The sequence below is a fragment of the Pinus tabuliformis genome, chromosome 1_1 (assembly GCF_031772625.1).
Source record: "Pinus tabuliformis cultivar Carrire ecotype Pingquan chromosome 1_1, CPIR1, whole genome shotgun sequence".
Lineage (NCBI taxonomy): Eukaryota > Viridiplantae > Streptophyta > Pinopsida > Pinales > Pinaceae > Pinus > Pinus tabuliformis.
Window position 1 is genome coordinate 429567199 of NC_142297.1, and position 27473 is coordinate 429594671.

The window sequence follows — 27473 nt, forward strand, 5'->3', positions numbered from 1 at the left end:
AGATGCAAGACAAGATGCTATAAGGGATGTAAAAGTGGATGCAAACACGGGTGCAACATGAGAAACAAAATTGGATGCAAAATATGGATGAAATGGAAGTACATGCAAAAGAAGATACAAAATGAGATGCAAAACCCAACACAAAAGTGGATGCAAAAATAGATGAAATATTTTATGCAAAAGAGGATGTGAAGATGGATGCAAAATTGGAAGCAAACGTGGGTACAACAGTATGTGCAAAACATGGAACAAATTTTGTCACAACAAAAGTAGATGTAATGATAGATGCAAAAAAAGAAGCAAATGAAGATGAAAAATAGGATGCAAAAAGGGATGTAAAAGTGGGTGTAAACATGGGTGCAACAATGGATGTAAAATAGCTTTTGCAACTTATTTGAAAGAGCAATTTTGTCCCAACAATTAGACTTGTAGCATAAAGAACATGGTTAATACATATGATTCGACCAAAAACTAGTTACTACCAAAATTCAACCAAAAAAAATATTATTGCATAGAAATAGAATTAAAAACAAAAAAAAATAAAAACAAAAATTTCCCAAATTAAAAATAAATAAATGATAAACTTTTTTTTACCAAAATTTAGTGATTTTTTTAGTGCTAATACTAACATCACCATTACAACAAGATATTTTTTTAGTGCTAATACTGCCATTACAACAAGATATAAGAGGGATATAATGCAAAAAGTTTAATAATAATATGTATGTAGAAGATGGTCTTCAGACTGGTGAATTCATGATAATCAATGGGACTACAGTCAAAATAATTGGATGTTATTTACTTTTTTACATAGATTTTCAAAATAATTGCATAAATCGATTTTTTTTAACCAAAATTTAACAAAAACTTTGCTAGTGCTAACATTAGAACGACCATTACAACAAGATATCTTTCTAGTGTTGACAACACCATTATAGTAAGATACCTCAAGAGAGACAAAAAATTTAAAAAGTATGATAGTAATATGTATCCAAAAGATGGTAGTGAAACTAGTAATTGTTCATTCTCATTATCATAATCATTGTCATCATCATCACCATCATCCTTGTCATCGTTATTGCCATCATTACATTATCATCATAATCACCATTCATACCATCATCATCAGCTCCATCATCATCATCATTATGGACATTGTTTACAATTGTTTATAATTATAGACGTTGTAAGAAATATCATCAACCCAAAAAATGTGATCAGTGCTAGAAAAGGGTTGTTTAGGACACATTGATATACGTAAGAGAAATAACAACTCTATTTTTGAGAGATGATCGATGATCATCATCATCACCACCATTATCATCGTCATTGTCATTTTTATCATCCCCATCATCATCATTAATGTAATTTCTATCAACATTGTTGTAATCATCATCATCATTCATGCCATTATTGTTTTTGATGATGACCTAGATGAAAATGATGATGATGACACCAAAGATAATGCTTATGATTATGACAATGACAACATCTAAAATTGGGAATATTTGCCAAGGTCATTAGCGTCATCATCATCATAATCATTGCCATCATCATCATTAATGTCATTGTAACCACTATCGTCTTTATCATCATAATCACAATTCATGTCATCGCCATCATCTTCATTTTCATCATTGTCGATATTATTGACATTGTCATCAATTGTTCATAATTTTCAATGCCATAAGGAATATCATCAATGCAGAAAATATGATGAGTGTTGGAAAAGGGATGCAAAAGCAAACATAGAAATGGGGGCAACAATAGAAGTAAAATTGGATGAAAAGTGGATACAACATAAGTAGATGCACAACAACATGAAAAACCTAACACAAAAGTGGATGCAAAAGTAGATGCAGTTGTCAATGCAAACTTGGATGCAAACATGAAGGCAAAAGTGGAAGCAAACATGGGTCCAATGGTAGGTGTAAAACTTGGCACAAACTGTGGTGAAACAAATGTGGATGCAACAACGGACACAAAAGTAGATGCAAAAATGGATGAAACAAAAGTGGATACAATAGGGGATGCAAAAACATACACAATATCAGATGCAAACTTGAACACAAAAGAGGATGCAAATGTGGATGCAAACGTGGAAGCAAATGTGGTTGCAATGGTAGGCGCAAGATATGGTGCAACAAAAGTGGATGTAACAATAGACAAAAAAATATGCAAAATAAGATGCAAAAATGGGTGTAAAAGTGGAAGCAAACATTGATGCAACAAGAAAAACAAAATTGGATGAAAAAAATGGATACAATGGAAGTAGATGCAAAAGTAGATACAAAACGAGATGTAAAACCCAATGCATAAACCTGACACAAAAGTGGATGCAAAAATAGATGCAATATTTGATGCAAAAGAGGATGTGAACATGGATGCAAAATTGGAAGCAAACGCGGATACAATAGTGAGTGCAAAACATGGTGCAAATTATGGCATAAAAAAAGTGGATGTAATGATAGATGAAAAAAAAGAATCGAAGTATGATGCAAATGAAGATGTAAAAAGGGATGCAAAAAGTGAAATTTAAAATGGGTGTAACAGTGGATGCAAAATTGTATGCAAAAGTGGATGCAATAGAAGTCGATGCAAAAGTAGATGCAAAACGAGACACAAAACCCGATGCAAATCCTGGTCCAAAATTGGATACAAAAAGGGATGCAAAAATAGATGTAGTAGTTGATGAAAACCTAGATGCAAATGAGGATGCAAACGTGGATGCAAAATTATAATCAAAAGTGGGTGCAAAAGGAGGTGCCAAACTAGGCGCCAATTGCGGCACAAAAATATTAGATGCAATAGTGGGTACAATAATAGATGCAAAAGAGGATGTAAATATGGATGCCAAACAAGATGGAAAAGTGGATGCAACAAAAGTAGATGCAAAATTATACGCAAAACTAGACACAAAACTCGATGTAAAACGTGGCGCAAAAGTGATGCACAAATGGATGAAAAAATGGATGCAAAAAATGATTTAAAAAAGGATGTAAAAGTCAATGCAAAAGTTGATGCAAGTGTAGGTGCAAAAAGTGGATGCAAATGAGGATGCAAAAGTATGTCAAACAAAAATAGATGCCAAAATTGATGCAAAACCTGGAACAAAACCTAGTGCAAAGGATGACACAAAACTTGGCATAAATTTTGGTGCAAAATGTGGTGCAAAACCTATTGCAATACCTGGTGCTAAACTTGGTGTAAGATTTGGTGCAAAACTTGATGCAAATTTTGTGTCAAGTTTTGCACCATATTTGATAAATGAATGCAAATAGCACCAAAAATGGGCTCTAGATGCAAAAAAAAGAAGTAAAAAGGGACGCTAATCGCTGGTTTTGTTGTAGTGAAACAGTCACTCCTTCATTTTATATATCCAACAAATTGAAGAGATACAATCTACAACAAATCCGTTGTAATTCTCTCTTCGCTCTCACATAATCTTCTCTCTCTTTTGCACTCAAAATACAGATCTACATAGACGCAATACAATTCCCTAATATATAGCGAGGGGTTGCCTTCTATGGCAAACAACCCTAAACTAAACATAACTTCTACCGTCAAATCTCCTCCTAATGAACGGCCCAGATTGACTATGAAATTACAACATTTTACAACGCAAATTTACATCTATTTTTAGCTTCGGGGGCGCTACCCCCAATCCCTTCCTGGGAGGGGCTCCTAAAGATTGTTGACGCCCCTTGGACCCCCCTTGTAGCAACAAATATTACGGGCGTCGTTGCCACCACATTATGAACTGGGGTCCAATGTGGTGATACCTTTGAATAAAGAATATAATCAGGCTCCACTGATGCAGGAGCATTCAACCAAGGGAAAATCATTGTAATTAGTAGACATAGGGGGTCATGCATTTTAGGAAATAGTTTTCCTAAGTCTCAAGTCAATGTAATATTTAGGTATTTAAATATGATTTAATTAGATGCTCTCAAAACAAATAAATGAGAACATGAGTAGTTCCATGATCCTAGGAGCAAGGGAGAGATTTTAGGCATAAAAGGGAGAATAGATGTGGAGCATTGAGAAAAACACAGGGCTTTTCTGTTTTAGAACAGTGAAAAGCTAGAGTGGATAAAAGTCTGCCACATATGTATGCATGTAGCAAGATTTAGGACTTTTGTTAGAGGATGGGATCAGGTCCTTCATAGTAATCCAATCCTTTAGTTTCCATATAAAAATATGTAAGCCTACGGGTAGAAGGAGGAGGCCACCGATAGTAGAATCTGGCCTGTGTGTATGTGGATGAGCGATACCGAGGAGTCTTGAATGTAATTTGTCTTTTACATTAATATATATACAAAGTAATTCTGAATGTCTCAATAGAGTGTGAATTGTGTGGTTATGATGAATTATGAATTGAACTCATAGGTTATGTTACATAAGGTGTGCATGCCGAGTTCTGTGGAACACATAGAGGAGACATTGAGGACACATGATCATAACAACGAAGTGAATTGGGAAAAATAGAACCCAAGTGGATAGTAGAGAGAGAAGAATGATTCAGGAGAATCGAAGGGACCCTTGAATCCAATTGGAGCATCAGAGTGGCACTGCAGAAGGAGCAGAAGGCCAAAACCTTTAAAGAAGCCAAATCACTGAAGAATTGAAGAAAACGTGAAGAATTTCCAAGTAAAAGGGACGAGCGGAGAAGTCCAGTAGTGATACTCAGTAGTCGTTGGATCTTCAAGGATGAACAACCACGATTGAAAGTCGAATCACATTTCAGAGGTAACAAAGGACGTCGACCACAAATATATCAACTTCGACAAGTCATTGGTGATATCGCTGACAATATAGTTGGCAATCACGCAATCGGTGTTTCATAGTGAAAGAAGTTAAGACCGTGGAAAGTTCCGATAGCCGATAGCGATTATTGGAATATTAGAGCTTGGACCATCAGAGTTCAATGCAACAGAAGTGTGGATTATGTAAAGGCCAAACCCGACGATATTATAGTCACGGTTCTATAGAATTTGAAATCTGACGTATCGGTTCAGAGGGGAATTTCCTTTGTATTCCCAAATATTAATATTTCCGATAGTTTATATGGCACGACTTTTAAGCGAAAACATGTGTATTTGCTCCGATATCAGAGACTGGAATCAGAGAAGGGTGACGACCATATGTATATGACCATTGATAATTGCTAATAGCGATTGCGACGAGGTTTTAGCCTCGAGTTTTATGCAAAACCGTATAAAGGATGAATAAGGCATATTTGCATGGAATTCCTTTGTATAAGGGCTTCACCGAGAGATTAGTGCCGATAGTGTTTTGTGGTATTATATATATGCAACCAAAATATATGAAGGATTATTGTTATATATACGTGGACTTTGGTTCTAAAAGGTTCATATTATAATCCAGATAGAGGATTCAGGTGGGGTGATTGAGTTCCTATGTATAGGAACTACTGATGAATGGGTCATGACCATTTATGGTCTGTAGAATTGACTCCATTGTAGAGTCAAATGACTTGGGACAGTTGTAGATGCATTATTATTGAAAAATGCATACTGTGGGTATGTGCGGGTGGTTACCCTGGCATCAGTTTGGTTAAGTATGGTTATATGCCGAGACCCTGCACCATTAGGGGTATTAGAGCAGATTTGTAATCTGTAAAAGGAGAAATTTTAAAGTTCTAGGAAGACTGTAGTAGTCCTAACAGAGGTTTGGAATATTAGGAACATACGATTCCTTGAAGGAAGGAGAAAGCAAGATTGCTTAATGAAATTTCTAAAGGAAAGAGGACTTGGAAACCAACGAGAGGACAATCCATTCAAAGTGTAGAAGAATGGATGAAACAAGATCATGCTGAGATCTTGAAGGTATGTTCTGTTTTAAATTAAGAATGTGTGTTTTTTATACTAATGCACACGTGACAACAAGAGAATTTTTGAGAAGAACAGGTGAGTTCATAAAGACAGAGTAAGGAGAATACTCTAAAGGAGAAGTGGTAGTGAACCTGAAGAATCCAACAAGATATTGGATAGAGAGGATAGCTGAAGTGTTCTCAAGAGAGAGTGAGAGATTGCAAAATCTTAGAAGGAGCAAAGGTGTTGCTCAAGAAGGGGAGGTTCTAGATAGAGGACCCATGCTAACCAAAAGACTGAGTGAGGAGAGCTTAGTGAGGTAAGATTGAAGCCAGGAGGACTAGTTGTTACAGAGGCTTGTTGCAAAGGAGCTCATAAAGAAAGAAGAGAAAAATATGACTACTGATAGTCATAGCAGAGGTTCAGAGAGAAGCCACAATAGAGGATATAAGAAGGAGGATTCCAAAGCAAATGTCAAGATGATTCAAGAAGAAATTGACAAAGAGGTTGCTGAATTAAAAGAACAACTCAATGCATTAAGGAAAATGCTTGAGGAAAGCTACATAATAGGTTAGGTCTTGAGGAAGAAGCCAGTGGAATGGCATGAGATGCAAAGAAGGCTACAACAATTGCAAATAAGGTGGCTAAAGGGAGAACTTAAGGAAGTTGAGTTAGAAATGGAAGAATCCATTTGTGAACCAGAACAAGGAGAATTTATGGGAGATAGTGAAGATGAAGACTTGAAGACTAAAACTTCAAGTAAGGTCGAATGGTCACATGGTTTTAAATCTGAAAATTTGTGTATGTTTGCAGGTGAAGGAAAATTGGCTGATATTGTCATGAAGAAGGAAAAATACCAGCAGAATCAAAATTCTGTTCTGGAAGAAGATGAGGTAGATAGATCTCATATGTAGCTGAAGAAAGATGTTAAGAAACTAAGTGAAGGGCTTGAGGAGATTGGAGAAGAGACTATCAAAGAATTTTTGAATCATATGAATGATTTAGAAAAACAAGGAGATATGATGACTGAACCATCAAGTGAAACCATAGGGTCTTATATTTTTAAAACTGATAGTTTGTGTATGATGGCAGATATTGTAGGAGAAAAACAGCCATTTGAAGGAAGAGACTATGTTAGCTGAAAACATAGTAAAGGATCGTCAATTCACTATGATGATAGGCACAGTGGAGATAGCCATGGAAACTATTGAGATAGACAATACGGAAGAAGAACATCTACTGAAAGATGTTAAGAAAGAAGAAGTCTATGAAAAAGACTTAACAAAGGGAAAAGGAATTTGGAATCCCTGTCTGAGACAATACTCCTTTGTTAGTGAGTGTTTTGAAAAGGATGGATAGTCTTTTGAAGATATCAAAAGTCTGGAGGAGTTCTCTAGGAGAACAGAGTATGATGGAGAAGACCTCTTGAATGATGGAAGTAGTGATTTACTATAGTAGAAAGACCTTGAGATTACAAGGGTCAAAGGAAGATAGTATTGTAATACTGTAACACATCATGTGAAGGCTGAAGCTAGAAGAAGAGAACATTGTGATGAAGCGCTTGCTAAGTGTGAAGAGGAAATTAAACTGTTGGAGAAACTAATGAGAGAACCTGACGGTAGAACAGAAGTTGTAGTTATAGTTTCTGAAGAAGAAGATGTGTCTCTAGTAGTCATGGAGACAGGAGGATACAATAATTTGTTTGCAGGTTCATTAAACAGCATGAATGAGTATGAGTATGTGATCAAAGAGATTGAGCAGAGATTGTTTGAAGATGGTAAAAAGGTGGTAGGAATCAAAAAATTTCAAAGGAAAGATAACCAGCAACAAGTTAAAGGAGGAGGAGTTCACTGCAATGGACAAGAGCAGGAAGGCATCATTAGAACAAATGGTGTGGAAGAGAGACTAATGGACAGTCTCACGAATTCTGCTGAGAATTCGAATGAACATACTAATATTCTAACAAAGGAAGTGGAAATAGAGCAACATATTGAAATGTTGCCAAAGAAAGAAGAGGCACCAAGGCCTCATGTTTTTAATTTTAACAAGTGTTTTGTGAATGCAGGTTTTTCTGCAATTGCTGGAGGAGATTTGGCACAAGTGAGAAACCAAGTAAATATGAAAGAAGAATACTTCATGGAAGAATTCAATCCATGGAACAAAGATGTTAAATTGCTGGAGAAAATGCTAAACAGTCATGATTCAATCATGAAACAGGGTAAGGATGATAAGGAGGCAACAAAAATGGCAGTAAGTAAAGAAATAGCCAGTAAACCAAAGAATGAAGCAAGTAAAAGAAAATTCACAATAGAAGACAACAACAGTAAACTGAAACAAAGAGAAGAAGACAGAAGTAAGAAGCAGAAGATGGACCAGCCCAAAGATATGTTGGACATAGAAATTGAAGAAATATGGTAGCAGACGATGAAGCAGTTCAAATGGAGGAAAATGGTAGCAACAACAAGCAAGATCATTCAGAAACTGAACCTGATTGACAGGAAGAAGAAAATGGAGAAAACGAAAACAGAAGTGTAGCAACAACAATGGAACGAATCATGTGGACAATTACATAACAAATTATGGGATCCAGGAAGTCCATGACCAAAAGACACATGATCAGGAGATCATGAATACTTTCTACCTTGGGAGTCTGATGCAGGAGCATTGAACCAAGAGAAAATCATCGTAATTAGTAGACATAGGGGGTCATGCATTTTAGGAAATAGTTTCCTAAGTCTCAAGTCAATATAATATTTAGGCATTTAAATATGATTTAATTAGATGCTCTCAAAACAAATAAATGAGAACATGAGTAGTTCCATGATCCTAGGAGCAAGGGAGAGCTTTTAGGCATAAAAGGGAGAACAAATATGGACCATTGAGCAAAACAAGGGGCTTTTCTATTTTAAAACTGAGAAAAGCTAGAGTGGATAAAATTCTGCCACATATGTATGAATGTAGCAAGCTTTAGGGATTTTGTTAGAGGATGGGATCAGGTCCCTCATAGTAATCCAATCCTCTAGTTCCCATATAAAAATATGTAAGCCTACGGGAAGAAGGAGGAGGCTATCAATAGTAGAATCTGGCCTGTGTGTATGTGGATGAGCGAGACCGAGGAGTCTCGAATGTAATCTATCTTTTACATTAATATATATACCGATTAATTCTAAATGTCTCAATAGAGTGTGAATTGTGTGGTTATGATGAATTATGAATTGAACTCGTAGGTTCTGTTACATAAGGTGTGTAGGTAGAGTTCTGTGGAACACATAGAGGAGACGTTGAGGACACATGATCATAACAACGAAGTGAATTGGGCGAAACAGAACCCAAGTGGATAGCAGAGAGAGAAGAATAATTCAATAGAATTGAAGGGACCATTGAATCCAATTGGACCATCAGAGTGGCGCAGTAGAAGGAGCAGAAGGCCGAAACCTTTAAAGAAGCCAAATCACTAAAGAATTGAAGAAAACATGAAGAATTTCCGAGTAAAATGGACAAGTGGAGAAGTCCAGTATTGATACTCAATAGCTGTTGGATTTTCAAAGATCAACCACAATTGAAAGTCGAATCGCATTACGGAGGTAACAAAGGATGGTGACCATAGATATATCAACTCCAACGAGTGATTCGCGATATCGCCAGAAATACAATCAACAATCATGGAATCAGCGATTCATAATGAAAGAAGTTAAGACCGTGGGAAGTTCCAATAGCCTATAGTGATTATCGGAATATCGAAGCTCGGACCATCATAATTTGGCGCAGCGGAAGTGTGGATTATGTAAAGACTGTAGGTTTTAACCTGGTGCAAAAATTACCTGCATACGAATTCTAAAACACCAAAAATAAACAATGTGAGAGCATAACACATAAAACACATATACCGAGAGTTTTTCCCCTAGATCGCAAAACCGGGACTACCAGCTTGACTTTTCATTATGTTCCTTTCAATGTTATAATACATATTTATACATGTTGAAGCATCCAATACCATGGACAGAAAGCCATCGCATCCAAAAACATGTGCGAAAATCATGCACAAAAACATCGGTGGGTCTGCCCAACCTAACATAGGTTCCAAAACCAAAATTTTCTGAGGCGTTGCCTTAGACCCCATAGAGTGGGGTTACTTGCATGTCTCAAACCTCCTGTGACCCCCCCTGCTACACAATTGGTGCAATGAAGGGGGGCCTCCGCCCCCCTTCTAACCCCTCGGTTAACTACGTGGACTAGTCATGGAAGGAATATAACACAACCCAGCAAAGACCGGACCCGACGATATTATAGTTGTGGTTCTATAGAATTTGAAATCCGGCGTATCGGTTCGGAGGGGAATTTCCTTTGTATTCCCAAATATTAATATTTCTGATAGTTTATATGGCGCGGATTTTAAGCAAAAACATGTGTATTCGCTTCGATATTGGAGATTAGAGTTGGAGAAGGGTGATGGCCATATGTATATGACCATTGATAATTTCCGATAGTGATTATGATGAGGTTTTAGCCTTGGGTTCTGTGTAGAACCGTATAAAGGAGGAATAAGGGATATTTGCGTGGAATTCCTTTGTATAAGGATTTCACCGAGAGATTAGCGCCGATAGTGTTTTGTGCTAGTATATCTATATATATATATCTATATATCTATATCTATATATATATATATATATATATATATATATATATATATATATATATATATATATATATATATATATAGATATATGAAACCAAAGTATATGAAGGATTATTGTTATAAATTAATGGACTATGGTTCTAAAAGGCTCATATTATAATTCTGATAGAGGATTCAGGCAGGGTGATTGAGTTCCTATGTACAGGAACTACTGATGAATGGGTCATGGCTTTTTATGGTCTGTAGAATTGACTCCATTGTAGAGTCAAATGACCTGGGACTATTGTAGATGAATTGTTATTGAAAAATGCATACTGTGGGTATGTGTGGGTGGTTACCCTAGTATCAGTCTGGTTAAGTATGGTTATATGCCAGGGCCCTGCACCATCCACACCCAACATCTTCTCTGTAAGAAGAATGTCGTCCTACGAGTGAGACTAATGATGAAGTTGGAGATTCAATCTCATCTTGATTTGTAGTTGATAAACTAGTATCCATCTTGCTCCACACCTAAATGCCTTTTCTTTTTTGCCTACAGGGGGGAGGTCTATTTTCTTCTAGATGCGACTTAAACTTGGTGACTCTCGGGGCATGGTAAGGGTTCGCTACAATAAGAATAAGATATTACTATATTGATTTTAGTTTTACATCTTAGGATGAGCCTACCCAAATCCCCTTTCTTGAAAAATCGTAGATTGACTAGGCAAAATCCCATGGCTACAAATACGGTCATCTTGGCACCATCCGCTTTTCCCTCTATGGAATTGTAAGACCATACATGAATGTTAACAGCTTATGCGTTGTCATAGACACTTGACATAACCAGCTATCTGATTTAATCATAGGTGGCATTTCCAATCCCCTTCACAATGGACCACCGTTTGGCACGGTTTACCCCAAGTACTATATCTCCTTAGATGATCCATACATCTATGACCTCCTCCAATCCTATATTCATCAACAATTTTTTTACATGAAACGACAGTCCAAAATTATTCATCTTGAAACTTTGATCACTATCCGTTTCGACAATGAAAACATGCCTCCACTCCAGCCCCAAGTTCGTCAAACTTCACACATGGTAAGCGAGATGGAATCTGGTTCTAGTAAGTCCACAACTCCCATAACATTTGAGTGGACTGGAATCCAATATCCTGAACTTTGGGAAACTAAATATGACCAATATCAACAATCTGCCCTTCTGGAAGATAACCAGAGAAATGTGAAAGGCAATCCCATTGATTTCAATCTAGAATCACAGTATTTTCGGTTACCACAACAAGTTCAGACAACCTTGAGAGAAAAGGTTACAAAGATGGTCCAAGACTATCCCTCAAGCTCTATGCCCCGAGGAACCGAGCTTGTTACAGAACATAAGGGGCAACATCAACAATGTCCAGCCTACAATCAGCTGATACAGAAGTTGAGCCAGGTTGCTCAACTCGACTGACCTCACATCCTAATTTTTTGTTATCTTCTTAGAGAAAAAACCTCCAAAAACGTCAAGGTCTCTACAAGAGAAGAATCGTATGTTCCTTCTAGGAATTTACCTTACGTTTCCTTTCGATAGTTTGAGTTGATTGTTAGCAGAAAAGGGAATTTGTCCCTTATGCCATAGTATTAACATCTACTGCATCAGGTACTACCACAACACAAGTTAAGTATGCAAATCTACAGCTTGATCTAGAGTGAAAGACTAAAGTTTTTTTTCACAAAGATGTCCTCAAGGTCAAACAAGCAGTCTTCGAAGAGAAAGAAGCATGTGAGAAACTACTAGTAAGACTCGAATTGCTAGACCACAAAGTTGTTGATATCTCAGTCCTAACAATTGTCCATGCAAAGTTAGAACAACAAGGGACAACAATTTTTTCCATTTGGTCTATCTAGACTCTAGTCATAAAAAATTAGGAGCCAAGGTACCCACACCGGATTATTCGGTGTTAGAAAAACGCACCAAATCTGTTATGTTTATAGATGACCCCAAATAGAAGCTGAAACGAACCTATAGTTTTAGTGTGGCTAGTCATGAACTATCTACTTGGAATTTTGGAATCCAAACAACAGAAGAGATGTTGGCACAAGAATTGGTTGAAGAAATTGATGAAGCCAATTCAAAAGTCTTATCTTTCTTGCAACAAGTGCAAGAAAAGAGTCCTCCTCTCATAGAGTCCCAAGTCAAATAGTTCATGGTTTATGTCAAACAGGGACTAGGAGACCCCCTCTCAGAATTAGCAAGGGTGAAACATCGAGATCAGTTTCAGTCATGGTGTTTCTTCCATGTCAGTAGCCATTCAGGCCATGCCACATGAACCTATGTTTTTTCCCAATTTCCAGCCCAAACATGAAATGGAGAATTCCATTAATATCCTCAACAACTGGGCAACAAAAGAATAGGTGGATGACCTTATCATTTCTCCCTGCAGTATAGCTCAACTAATCGTTAATGGATTTGGTGGCCTTATCCATACCTGGTGGCATTATTCCTCTACAGAAGGTAAAGAATCCATCGTTAGTCATATCGATCTTGTGGTTCAATTACTTATTGTTGTTTGTGCATAGTTTTTCGGCCTTACAGTTGATGAAGACCCAGATCATTACTATGAACTGTTCATGTCTAACTAGTTAGGCAATATTGGTCTTATAAAAGAATACTTATGCCAAATGCAGGATTGGATCATTAGATCTAAGTCCTATTAAAATGTTGCATACCTCAAATGACATATCCATAATATGCCTGGTGTTCTTCCCAAAGCCATCAACAAATAGTTTGAGGGCAAACATCTCTCCTAAGATGGCATGACCCTAGTAATGGTGCACAACCACAAAAATAAAGTCATCGAGGAACACTGTTTAGCCAAACATGTTATGACTGACTTCAAGGAGTACAATAATATCTTTTCCAATAAGGTTTGCACAACAGTTGGCCAGATGCCCAACTAGGGGAAGGGAACGTTTATTCGTGATCCCAAATGCTCTTGCAAATCCAGAGATGATCCCAAGAAGCATTGGTCGCCAGAGTAAGTTTCAGCCAAAATCTTACAAGAAGCCATTTCAGTGTGGAAGGAATCCCTTCCAAAAGAAAATATCATTCCTAAGACATTGCAAGGCACCATCAAAGTAAGTGTAATGTTACATCTATAACAAGGAAGGTCATTGGGAAAATGAATGCCCCTAGAAAGCTTCTAAGCTCAAGCTTGCGTCCTTATTTCAGGACACACTAGAACCAAGCATGTGGGATCTATTCTATTATGATCTTGATGACAAACCGTATGGAGAAAAAATAATATCCCAACAGTGACTTAGAGCCCAAAGAAGAATATGGAAACCCCATTACAGGTTTTCATGAAAGTTATGACAATGATGATAGTTTGCAGTCTTACAAATTTTGCATGTTTTCTATGCCTAACAAACGACTTGTATAAATCTATCAAAAGCTTGCAAAAACACCATCATGGCAGTTGAATCTTTGTATGAATCTTCATAATGAGATCCAAAGCATTACAACCACCATTACCACATTGAATCATCTAGAACCAAAGTCATCTAGTTAGATGACGACTAAGCAAAAGGGAAAGGATCTAGCCTATTCGGTTCCATCCCATTAGCATCCTGATGAGTGTTAAGCTGACCATCCGACGAAGCACATAGAGAGACAACATGTCAAGTGTGCTTCTTGCACTTATTTGTGTATGTAGATTAATGACATTCAAGCAAAGGTCATATCCCTTGTCGTCGAGATCTAGGCTCTCAAAGCACAATTACACCAGATTGAAAAAGAAGTTGTTGACTCCTCTGTGAGGATTTAGAAAAAATTGCAGCTATGACTCTCGATAGTTCAGAAACTCCTTCCTCTATCTCGCTTGCCCCTAGTTATGCACAACGATCTAATTCCCTTGATCTATCACAACTCTACCATGGTAAGTCACTCTCTCTCTCTCTCTTGCCAACCCAAGTTGTATATTCCCCTTACCTTTTGTCCCCTGGATTGTAAACCTTATTCATTAGATTGTTTACTTGATTCTGTTGCCCAGATCAACTAAGCTCGACATTTTTCCATTCCTCCTTTTTACTGGGATAAATCAATGGAGGGTGGAGCCATTCGGTTCTATGTGTTCCCTTCCTCACCAAGTCATTGATTTCCGGTCTCTATTGATCCAGACTTAAACATGAACGCAACAAATTACAGAGATAACCATAAACATAGATATGCAGTGGAAATAATACTTCATTTCATTAATGTAAAATACTGAAATATGCTTACAAACAGTAATGGAAAGAAACCAGCTAGGGCGATGGTAGCTTATCTCTGAGAAGAGATGTGGTGGCTACATGCCTCTGAACTGTGTTACAATGAGGCTCGAAGGCCTATTTATTGTTGAGAAACAATGGAAAACCTTTAGCATTCCAAAACCTAACCCTAGAAGATGAAACACCAAACTGTGGGTCCTGTTTGGGTAAATTGGTACATCAACTTCCTGGGGTCATAACTTCGGCATATGATCTCCGTTGACGCGTACAATAGCTCATTAGAAAGATCTATCCAAGCACTACCACTTTGGGAAGGGCAACATCGGTTCATGGATGGACTGATGTTGCCCCCAAATTTCCCAAAAAATGTCATTTAGGGCCTCAAAACGGCTTCGGAAGTTCAAGACCCAAAAAACTGCTAAAAATAGTAAGTTGTGCTACAATTAAGGAATTTGAAAATGTTGAGAGAAACAATGGTGGGGGTCCAGGTGGACTTGGAAGTTGGCCACCAAGATCCACCTGGATCATTCCTCCCCCCTAGGAAGCAATGGTCCCCATTGCGTTGAGTTCCTCCATGAGATGAGGAAACTTTTGCTAAACTTGGTCCCTGGTGAGCCAATTGCCCTGGTGAAGGAGTTGACCTGCTTTGACAACTCGATATAGTTGGATATTCTGTTGGTGAGTGTTCTTGATATGTGTGTCCATGATCCGATTAGTTGTAGCGTGTTCCATGCAATCTGGATTTAATTCTGTGGGTGTGAGATGTTCTGTAATGTCAAATGTGTCTAGAAATGGTGGAAAGTATGCCCAAAGGTGATCCACATTGAACACTGGGTGCAGGCCAAGGAATGGGGGAATGTTGAGCTCAAATGCATTGTCTCCCATAACCTTAGTAATGGTGTAAGGACCATATAGGCGTGGTCTCAATTTCTGATAGGCTCCAGTAAGGTGTTTCTTTTGCAAATGTAACTAGATTTTGTCGCCGACCTGAAACTTGTGTGGCACCCGATGTTGATCACGTCGCTGCTTGTACTTCACATTTGATTTCTCCAGAATGTCATGGACCTGTTCGTGAATATGTTGGATGTGCTCAACAAAGTTGGTTGCCTTGTATGTTTTGGACTGTACATGAGCAGAATCTATGTGAGTAGCTGCAAGTGCCATGGACACATCAATGGGGCATAGTGGCTGGAATCCCAAGCCCACTTGAAAAGGGTTGTGGCCAGTCGAGTTGTGAAGAGCTCGATTGTAGCTGTGCTGAACATAGGGGAGGCTCTCTTCCCATGTGCGTGGATGCTTTGAGTTGTACATGCACATAATGTGCACAATCATCCTATTGACAACCTCTTTCTGGCCATCGGTTTGATGATGGAAGGTTGTGGACTTAGTGAGTTTGGTGTCCAGCATTGACGAGAGACTTGACCAAAATGTACTAAGGAACCGACTGTCCCGATCTGAGATGATAGAGTATGGGATCCCAAAGTGCACCCACACTTTTTCAAAGAAGAGTTTAGTAGTGGCTTCTGCTGTGATATTCTTCTTATAAACCACCATAATGGCCATCTTCGAGAACCTGTCGACGACCACAAAAAAACAGTCATTTCCATGCTTAGTGGAAGGAAGGCCTGACATGTAATCCATGGAGATGGATTCCCAAGGTTGACTAGGGGTAGGCAGCAGGTCATAGAGGCCTTTCTTCTTGATGGTCGGTTTGGAAATGGCACAGGCAGTACATGATCTGATGTACGTCCCAACATCCTGTCAAAGATTTAGCGAATAGAAATACTTTTGCAGTATTGCCACTGTTTTCTCGACCCCGAAATGCCCAGCAACCCAACTATAGTGTGCTTCCCAAATCATCTTGGCACGCTCATTTGAAGGAACACAAAGGTTACCCAGGTGGCATAACAGGGCATCCTGGAGGTGAAAATCTAGAACATGCTGACTGTCCAAGAGTGTCTGGTATGTGTGGCCGAATTCTGGGTCACTTTTGTAGAGAAGTGGCCAATCAGAAGTCTCGTGCCCACAAGAGTTGAGCACGGTGGTTAATGCCCTGATCGGTCGTCGACTAAGACAATCTGCAACATTATTGGTGCTACCCTTCTTATACTTGATATTCAAGTGGAATTGTTGCAGGTATGTAGACCACTTTTGATGGTGATCATTCTGCAATTTCCCTTGGGTCTGTATGAACTGCAGGGGTCAGTGGTCTCTGTGGATGACCGTTTCCTTCCCCAAAAATGTAATGCTTCCATTGTCGGCAGGCCTGCACAATGGAATACATCTCTTTATCATAAGTGGGATACTTCTGGACCCTGTCTGAAAGTGTTTCACTGTGATATGCCACTGGATTCCCATGTTGAGTAAGGACTGCCCGATAGCATAGTCAGAGGCATCTGTCTCGACCTCAAATGGTTGTTGTAAATCTAGTAACGCGAGCACTGGTGCCATGCAAAGGCAACCTTTCAACTCTATGAATGCCTTTTGTTGAGATTCAGACCAAAAGAATTTTGCTTTCACTCCTCCCTTGGTGACTTGACTCAAGGGCCACGTGATGTGAGAAAACCCCAACACGAACCTACGATAGAAGTTCGCAAGACCTAGAAAGCTATAGAGCTCTGTCAGAGTGGTTGGAGATGACCAATCTCGAATGACTTGGATCTTGGCTGGATCCACATGCACCCCCTGTTCATCAATAATGTATCCCAGATACTGAACCTGAGTCATGCCAAAAGTGCATTTTTCTAAATTGGCACATAGCTTGTGTTGCCATAATGTTTGGAGAACCTTTCGGATGTGGTGGAGGTGCTCTTCCCAACTCTAGCTGAAGATCAAAATGTCATCCAAGTATACCACTACAAATGAGTTGGTGAATGGCTACAAGATTTCATCCATTAGCCTCATGAAGGTTGCAGGAGCATTCGTCAATACAAAAGGCATAACCAACCATTCGAAAAGGCCCTCCTTGGCTTTGAAGGTAGTCTTCCACACATCAGAGGGTTCGATTGGTACCTGGTGATATCCTGACTTCAAATCGATCTTGATGAAATATTTAACCCCCTTTAGTTGGTCCAGGAGGTCATCAATCCGCGGGATCGGGTACCTATTACGGACAGTGATCTTGTTCAACGCCTGATAGTCAATATAGACTCTCAAAGTCCCATCCTTCTTTTGTACCAACACGATCGGGCTCCCACAAGGCAATGAACTTGGACGGATGTGACCTTTTTGTAGGAGCTCCTAAATCTGCCTCTTGATTTCATCATTCTCCCGAATGGAGCATCGATAAATTGGTCCATTGGGTAGTGGTGCACCTGGGGTCAGATCGATAGAGTGCTTGACCTGACAGTGCAGAGGAACCTCTGCGAGGGAGGTGAAGATGTCCTCGTACTCCTCCACGACCTTGTCCATCTATAGTTGTCATGTAAAGGGGCCTTGTCTAGAGGCCATGGCCACCATCTTCTTCTTTCCTTGAGGGCGTATCATCAGGAAAACAAATTTCCCAGTTTTGGAAATGAGCTTACTGCATTGTTTTGTAGTAATCAAAGAGATGGCGGTAGGCGGTGCTACCTCTGGTATCCCGTAAAAATTATTTCCCAACGTAATAATAATAGCACGAGGCCTTGATTCATACACAGCATGTTGCTTCCACAAGTATGGTTGTCCTAATAATACTTCACAACCTTCAAGGGAAGCAATTTCACACAATACCTCATCCGTGAAGGGCTTGATGTTGTATGGAAGGCGACACTGCTGGCTCACGCGAAGATCCCATCCTTGGTGAAGCCACCCAATGGTGTATGGTTGTAGATGTTCTATGGTCAGTAAGCCCAACCGCTTCACGACCTCTGCCGAAATGAGGCTCTTTTGGCTCTCGCTATCGACAATGAACTGTAGCGGGGAGCCCTTTACCCACATTTGGGAGTGGAAGAGACGCTCCTCCTCCTCTGGATCTTCGGGTTCATTTTTCTGGATCTTGGCGGTAGCAACAATGGCATTGGGATCTGCATCAATGATATGCTTCCCTTTGTCATTCCCCTTGTCGAGTTCTGACTTAGAGTCGGAACATGCATCTGATTTTGAAACCTTTAGCTTAGACACCAGTGACTGCTTGGCCCGATACTCACTTGTGTTGTGAGTGGAGCTCTTATGGAACTCACACCATTTTCTTGTGTCCTTTTTCGGCTTCGTGGCGTTGTTCCTTTCTTGCAGCTTTGGCGGGTTGTCTTGGGCTACCGTGCCTCGGATTTTTCCTTTGTTCTGTGGTTTAGGGGTACCTTTCCCTTTCTTTGGATTCACAAACCCAAAGTCTCGCTTCTTTTGTTTAAACTTTTGCTCGACCTTGACGGAATATCGGCATGCTGTGCCGAGCGAGGAGATGTTCAGGAATTCTATTTCTTCCTAGATGTACTTTTGCAGGGAGCTGCAGTATTTGAGTATCAAAAACTGCTCCGAATCCTTGGTACCCAACTTTTTGTGAAGGGTATGGAAAAGATTGGTGAACTCCGGCATGTCTTGGTCCCTTCCCTGCCGTGGCGTGGTCCACTTTATGTATTCATCCTCATAACTTCCGACAAGGTAGTATTTCTCCTTGATGGCATCCCAGAATGAATTCTAGGTGGGTGCGGCTGAAAATAGTGAACCGGTACTTTCATCCTTCTACTCCCAGTAGGTTTCCCACCAGTCCTTGATGTGGGGGGCTGCTTTGAGAAGAGCGAAAACAATCTTTTCTAGACTCGAAAATTCATGAACAGAAAAATAACCCTCTAGCAGATTTAGCCATTTATCTACGGCATCTGCGTCTATCTGACCCTCAAATATGGGGATTTCAAAATTAACTTGTACCTTAAAGGGTGTGGTGTTTCCAGAGTAGCTGCTGGAAGCTAATGTGTCGCTTCTAGGTAGCCGCTGAAGGATTTGGGCAAAGCTGTCCATCATCGTGTTCCGTTGTTGCTCGAGGGCTTCTTCGAGCAAGATTTTGATAAGATCTCTGCCCCTTCATCTTTCTTCTCATCTGCCATGGGAGGCCATCGGGATTTTCGAGGCTGGTCTTGCAAAGGTTCGACTAGTTCAAGCCATAACTCCTTATATCTTGACCTCGTTGGGGACATGCCAAGAAAAACAGAGAAAAAGCAAACCGCTCTGATACCACTGATCTGGACTTAAACAGGAACGCAACAAATTACAGAGATAACCATAAAAATAGATATGCAGCGGAAATAATACTTCATTTCATTAATGTAAAATACTGAAATATGCTTACAAACAGTAATGGAAATAAACCAGCTAGGGCGATGGTAGCTTATCTCTGAGAAGAGATGTGGTGGCTACATGCCTCCGAACTATGTTAAAATGAGGCTCGAAGACCTATTTTTTGTTGAGAAACAATGGAAAACCCTTAACATTCCAAAACCTAACCCTAGAAGATGAAACGCCAAACTGTGGGCCCCATTTGGGTAAATTGGTACATCAACTTCCCAGGGTCATAACTTTGGCATACGATCTCCGTTTGACGCGTACAATAGCTCGTTAGAAAGATATATCCGAGCACTACCACTTTGGGGAGGGAAAAGTCAATCCATGAACCCATTGTTACACCCACATTTCCCAAAATTCGTCGTTTAGGGCCGCAAAATGACTCCGGAAGTTCAGGACCCGAAAAACTGCTAAAAATAGTAAGTTATGCTACATTTAAGGAAACTGAAAATGCTGATAGAAACAATGGTTGGGGTCCAGGTGGACTTGGCAGGTGGCCACCAAGATCCACCTGGATCATCTATTTAGGCCCACTCTGTCCAATGTACATACTTAGAATTAGATGAAATCCCTGCAAACATCATTCTTGGATCTGAATTCTTTACCCATTTTTCCCCCATTTCAATTGATTATCAGAAATTATTGTTTACTCTTGCTATTTCTGGTAATCCTATACAAGTTCCCCTTAAGACTTCTTGTACATTCTCTGTTTCCCATATATAAAAACAAGAACAACCAAAGTTTGCAAATGTCCCAAAGAAGGCACAAATCATTTCATTTTCCACAGCTCATCGATAAGATTATCTTAGATATATTTCCGAGAAGATAATCTAGTAATGTTTGTTGGACATCCCCAATGATTTCTAGGCAGTATAAAAGTATGTGATCGATCTGACATATGCAGTTGATATCCAGATCCACCCACAAAAAGCTTCAGCTGCTTTGATGATTCCAACAGAGTTGGATTATTTCCAGAAGGAGATTATTGGTCTCCTTGAAAAGGGTTTGATCGAACCAACAAAGAGCCCATGCGCTTGCCGAACCTTCTATGTGAATAAACATTTTGAGATTAAAAGAGGCCAACTGCGCATGGTGATAAACTACAAACCCCTCAATCCAGTGCAAAATAACATGTTGTATCCCCTACCAAATCAAGAAACACTTCTACAGAAGATGAAAGGTTGCAACATCTTCAACAAATTTGACTTGAAGTTTAGTTTCCACCAAATCAAAATAGCTATCCAATATCATTATAAAACAACTTTCATGGTCCCACATGGACAATTCCAATGGAAGGTAATGCCTTTCCACTTCAATAATGTTTCTTCTGAATTCCATAAGCGAATGGAAGATGTTTTCAAAGGTTTAGATTGGTTTATCATTTATACAGATGATTTACTTGTCTGCCCCAAGAACATCCAGGAACAGCAGAGGAACCTGCAAATTTTTTGCGAGCATTGTGTTAAGCATGGGCTAGATTTTTCCAAATCGAAGATGGGGATTGGATTAACAAATATAGAGTTATTAGGGTTGAATTCCAAGTTGAAGATCACAAATAATGCTGCAAGATCATGTTCTTCTGAACCTATAGAATTTCCCAGAGAAGATCCCTGACAAAACCTAGCTGTAACAGTTTCTTGGAAGAATGAATTACATCAAATGATTCTACAAAGGATACTCCCAAGACTTGGTCATCCTATAATAGCGCTTAAAGAAGTCATCGATCCCATGGAATTCAACCATGACTAAAGCGGTTAAAAATATCAAGGAGAAAGTCTAGTCGCTTCCTCCTCTAAAGCTCCCTACTGACGAAGGATCCTATATCCTTGAAACTGATGCATCTAATGTAGCATGGGGAGGCGTTCTTCATTCACACATCAATGGCATCAAAGAGATATGTGGCTATGCCTCAAGAAAATTTCATGGAGCCGAACTGAACTATCCTTCAAGCCATAAATAGGTACTCACAGTTAAAAACAATATTGCAAATTTCAAGCTTTATTTGAAACTAGTAAAATTGCTAATACATACTGACCTCAAGATCATGCTTGGCGTGATAAAAGAAAACCATGACCTGGTAGACAATAATGTCTACATCATGTGAAGGGTAGTCTCTCTCGAAGGTTATGACTTCGGTATTGAACACCAGCCTGATACCTCAACTGCATAGTAGACCTCCTCACACACGAAACAATTGTCCAATCAGCTTGACATAAGCGTTTGTGGGCCCTAGTTAATTTTCTCTATTATGTGTCTGATTCGGTACCCATATGTCTTTGAACTTTAAGGGATGAGATAATGCAAGCCTGAATCTATAGTTGAACTAGAACTCACCGTCATGTAATAACTAGACACGGATATGAATCCTATAAATGAGAGGTTGCGTCCCTCATATTATTCAATCTAAGTTGTTCTAGTTTCTGAGAAATTATTTGGAATTGTCTTCTCCTCTTCTTCTCGAGATTGATGCTAGATTGTGGCCAGTTGACATAACTAAAGCGAATAAAGTATCATTCACTCGACAATTCTATAACATAGTTTCCGACCTGTGTCTGTAATCTTCTTCCACATTCAAGAGATAATATAATATTGGTGTTTAACTATAAAGAATTGTGCTAGAGTTGTCTTTGTTGTCCTGCATCAATCTATCTTTTTCACCTACAGGGGGGGGAGGTCTGTGCTCTTTTGGATGCGACCTAAACTCGTTGACTCTCGAGTCACAGTATGGGTCCATACAACAAGAATAAGCTATTACACTGTTGGGAAAAAAATATTGAGAAACAAAATATAACTTGGCTCTGATACCAAATGCAACTCTAGCACAATGATTTATAGTTAAACAACAATATTCTATTATATCTTGAATGCGGAAGGAGATTATAGAAATAGGTTGAAAATTTTATTATAGACTTGTCGAGTGACTGATACTTTATTCACTTTAGTTATGACAATTGGGCGCAATATAACATCACTTTTGAGAAGAGTAGAAGATAATTCTAACTAATTTCTTAAAAACTAAAACAACACAAATTGAATAATATGAGGGATGCAACTTGTCAGCACCTAAATCTGCCTTAGGCTGAAGGAAGGCAAAATTCAGGGTAACCACAAACCACGCTCAGTCTGGTAGCTAGCCCTACTAGAATAGGAGAGGGCTCTCTCCGAGTCACGCTCAGCGAATAAGTAAATGGAATGGTCTGAGATGACTAACAACAAAATATTGATCTTAGGCTAGTAAGTAAATATGGATACAAGAAATCATTTTTTGATGAATGATTGAGTTTCTGGGATGGTATGGGACCAACAGACAACAATGAGTAGAGAATTTAATACGAAGGCACAGATTACTTCGTGAGGCAAGATAGGCGGAAAGTCTAGCAATTTAGTTTGAAATAACGCAGAATGGAGGAATTTCTTAGGAGGGTGAAAAGGGCATAAGTGCATGAATCCTTTCAACAGAAGAAGAACGCTAAACATGAAATTTCCCCACAGGCAGAGCAATAAAAATGAATTCTACCTTATCTAACTTAGAAAATTTCACTGGAAATGAATATGAAATGAATTGAGAAACATTACGAAATACATAAGAAAAATAAGAGACACATGTGCTACACTCACAACCACATGAATCTCATGAAACAGAGCCGTTTCCTTTCATTAATCCTCTGTCAAAATATACAATGAAGAACTGGGTTTCTCTCCCACAGTCTCCCAGAAATTACATGCCAACCAACCCTTTGCAAATAGTTTGCATACAATATATAGAATGTGCCATGAAGAGATAGAACACCCAAGGGTTGGGGAGTTACTCGAATCATTACAAAAAGGAGGTGGAAATCCAACCATTAGCTACAGGTGCAGCATTGCAAACATGACAAATGGATTGGGTGACTGTTTGCCTTCCTTTGCCACCTGGATAGAAGCCAATCTGGAGTGAAAATAATTTAAATGCCACCTTAGGTGCTGAAAAAGTGAAATGTAGATGAGCAGGCCCACTTGGAGAAGTCGCGAATCGAAATTTCGCGAAACAGAGGTGAAATTGGCCTTTTTCCCTATATGCACTACGCCACTTTCTATATGCGCCATGCCACTTTGGTGCCTGCTTTGAGGCACTTTCAGGAGTCCAAAATGTGCCCAAGTGTGCTTGTTGGAAAGCTTGTCCTATCTACTTTCACCCCCCAGTGTAATTTCTGAATTTGGTGCTCATTTTCCCCTCCAAATATTCATTCTCCCAAGACTGCTTCTTGTGTGTCAAAATAGGGGCAGAGAGGTCATTTTTTGAGTGTTTTTGACCTCCTGGAGACTCAAATCATGCCAAAATTTCCTGTCCAAGCACCAGTAGTCGTGATTTTGCATGATGAATCCAAAAATGCAAACCATTTGTGATTTTGAGCTCCCAATCCTAAGCGTCGCGCCAGTGGCACGACGCACAAGGAGAAAAAACCTGTGTTGTGACCAAAAATTTACCATGTGACCAAAATTGCCCCAAATTTCTTGAAATTTGGGTTGGAGGTTCTCTATGAAGTGCTATGCTGGGAAAAAGAGGCTTCGTCCAATATCTGAATTCGATCGAGCTCCCTTTTCCTCTTTTGCTTCTTGATTGCCTTCCTCAATTTAGCCTTCAAATTCGTGATCCGGGCCTTGCATACTTTGTTTCGCGCCATGTAGTGGAAAGCCATGTGTCTCAGCAAAGCATAGTCCTTGTCAGCCTTTTCTAGTAGCCTCTCCAAGTGCATGTTAACTCTCTTAAGGTTGCCTCCCCGGTCTTCATTAATCTCTTGCTCCAATGACGTGAGCTCAACTCTTCTCCTTTGTGCAGCTTGGCGATGCTCACGAATGTGTTGTAGCTCCATGATCGCTTGCTGATCCTCCAGCGATTTGTTCCTCTGCTCCCGATATTTCATGTTCCACTTAGCCCTCTCCAAGTCAAGGGATAAGGCATCGATCTCTGATTGCTGCTCCTGGATGATCTCTTTCAGTTGTGCACTTGTCGGTTCTGTATCTGTATCATCATCATGATGGAGAACGAATTTGGTCTCTCGTTCACCTGATGGCTCACCTGAAGGCCCCTCATCATGCATTGGCTCCTTACCTCTGTCCTGTACCTGTAGTACTGATGTCAGAAGCGAGGCCCCTTCCACCCCGAGTGGAGATAACACTCACTTTGCTGCTGCAAACAAATGTCTAGCACCCATCGATATGTGATGAAAACCAGCACACTAGCAGTCTCATGGCGCTCATACCGACTAGAAGTTTCACCCTCTTGCTTAACCTCTGATAATACCTGTGACATGCTGAAGAAGTCACGGGAGATGAAATCATCCCAAGTAATGCCCTGCAATCCCAGCGGATGAACCACCAAAATCTTAGTAAGGGAAAAGTGATAAACACTGTTAAGTTGCTGCTGAGGGGTCTTGTGCTGCATGAAGGTGTTCATCCTCTCTATGTTCCTGTAAATGAAAAATGGGATGTTCATCATCTGTACCCTCGTAAAGTGCATGGGCAACCTGATGTGATAGGCATATAGACTAGAGAACCTCCCATCACCGCTGAAGTACTTCATGATCAACTTCATGAGTGGAGCCTATTCATCTTTCAAATATCTGAATGGAAAGACTCTTGTGAGATGGCTCAAGCAATTGGCCTTAATGTAAGGCTCATTATGCCACCGTATCAACTTTCTATTTCTTGTGCCATGGTTCTCCAACATTCGGTACACCGGTTGCTAATGAGACAGTTTTGTGTGTCAGTGTGAAGGTGACACCGGCCAAGATAGAGTGATCTCCATGTAGGTGAAGCAAAAAAAGACGGGCCAACACATGATGAACTCAAACATTAGCCACTCTTTGACAAAACTCAAAACATGATAGGTGTTGGAAACATGATATAGCAAGAGAAAATTCCTGTAATTCTGTGAGGGTGGTTGGCTCATCCCTAACATGTTTGCCACTCTTGTGATGTCTCCTGGGAGCCTGTTCTTCCGAGGATGAATCACTTTGTGTCTCCATCTCATACTCTGATGAATGCTCAGATGCCATGACTGCTGTGTGTACTGTATTTAGGCTGCCCTTTGATGATGGTGTGAAGCTGGGTGCTTTTGTGATATCTGCCACCAAGGGGAGCAATGAAACAAAAGGGAGTATTAGGAGGGTAGTAATGTGATGGGAATAGGGGTTATGGGGAGAAGTTTGTTTAGGGATATGTAGGGGGTTTGGGTATTTGATAGGGTAGGTTTTTGGAGTGTTATGTTGACAAATAAGAGGAGGGGAAAGAGAATAGGGTTTGGTAGTGTTTTAGGGTAGGGATAATAGGAAAAATGAGAAAGGGAGGATAGGGAAAAATGGTAGGTGAGGGAAAAATGGTGGGTGAAAATGGAACCTTGGCCTCAATACCACAATTATGCAACCCTAGCAACAATGGCATTTGGTGTTTTCTTGTGGTTGATTTTATGAGTTTTTTTGCATTGAAACATAGCCATAAACCACGATATCATTTATAAACTTTGATGAACAAGTCATGTCATAGAGCCTACCTGTCAATTTGAGGGGCTTCACAAGAAATTTGAGGAAATTTGGCATGGATCTGGCCCTTTGTTGGTGTGCACCGTGCCCTGGGTGTGCACCACGCCCGTTGAAAAAATACACTGAGGGATGGCTCTATGTTCGCCGTGCCCTCTTTGTGTGCCGTGCCCCTGTGTATATGCGTCACGCTCCTGGAAACTGCCTCCAACGCTCTCCAACATGCACTTTGCCTCTCAAACACTTTGCAATATCTCCCTATGCACTTGATTTGCACAATGGCTTTTATTTTGGCGGAAAATTGTATATAAGGACTTGGAAGTCATGGCTTAAATTTTTTCTTCTTCAAAAACCCATTTTTCTAATGTATGTTTTGACACTTTTTCACTGACTTAAAGCAACACTGATTTTCACTTTCCCTTTGAAATTTTAGCTCAAATGATGAAATTTTCGGCATTTTTTGTAGGGGTTGCATGACAAGGAATTTGGCCACGAAAACCATGACTACATCTGAAGAAATCAATTGGCGACCTTTTGAAAATTTTATCACAAATGACACATTGTTTGACTTTTTCTTCAAAACAGAGTTTTGAAGAATAGTCGAGGTTTATCAATATGACGATGAAACTCTCTGATTCATTACTTTGTAAGGGCCTCACTTTGGCCTGCATGGATTTACTGGAAATATTTAAAGACCAAATTGATTAATCCCTAGACCTAATGATCGAAAATGACTTTTGTCCATTAAAGGACCAGACCTTGACTGTCATGGACTTTGGTGATCATTGACAAAAGACCTAAGCCAGCAGGAGCCAGACATGAGGGGAAATGGCTAGCATAACCTTTTCCGTCAGATTATGGCATGCCCCTAGTAGAATGCAGCTGAGTGAATGGAGCGGGACTCCTAAAAAATGAAATGCATAAATAGTTTTGATCTCTAACGGAGGACTGACCAGAATGACTCTAACATTAGCTCCAATG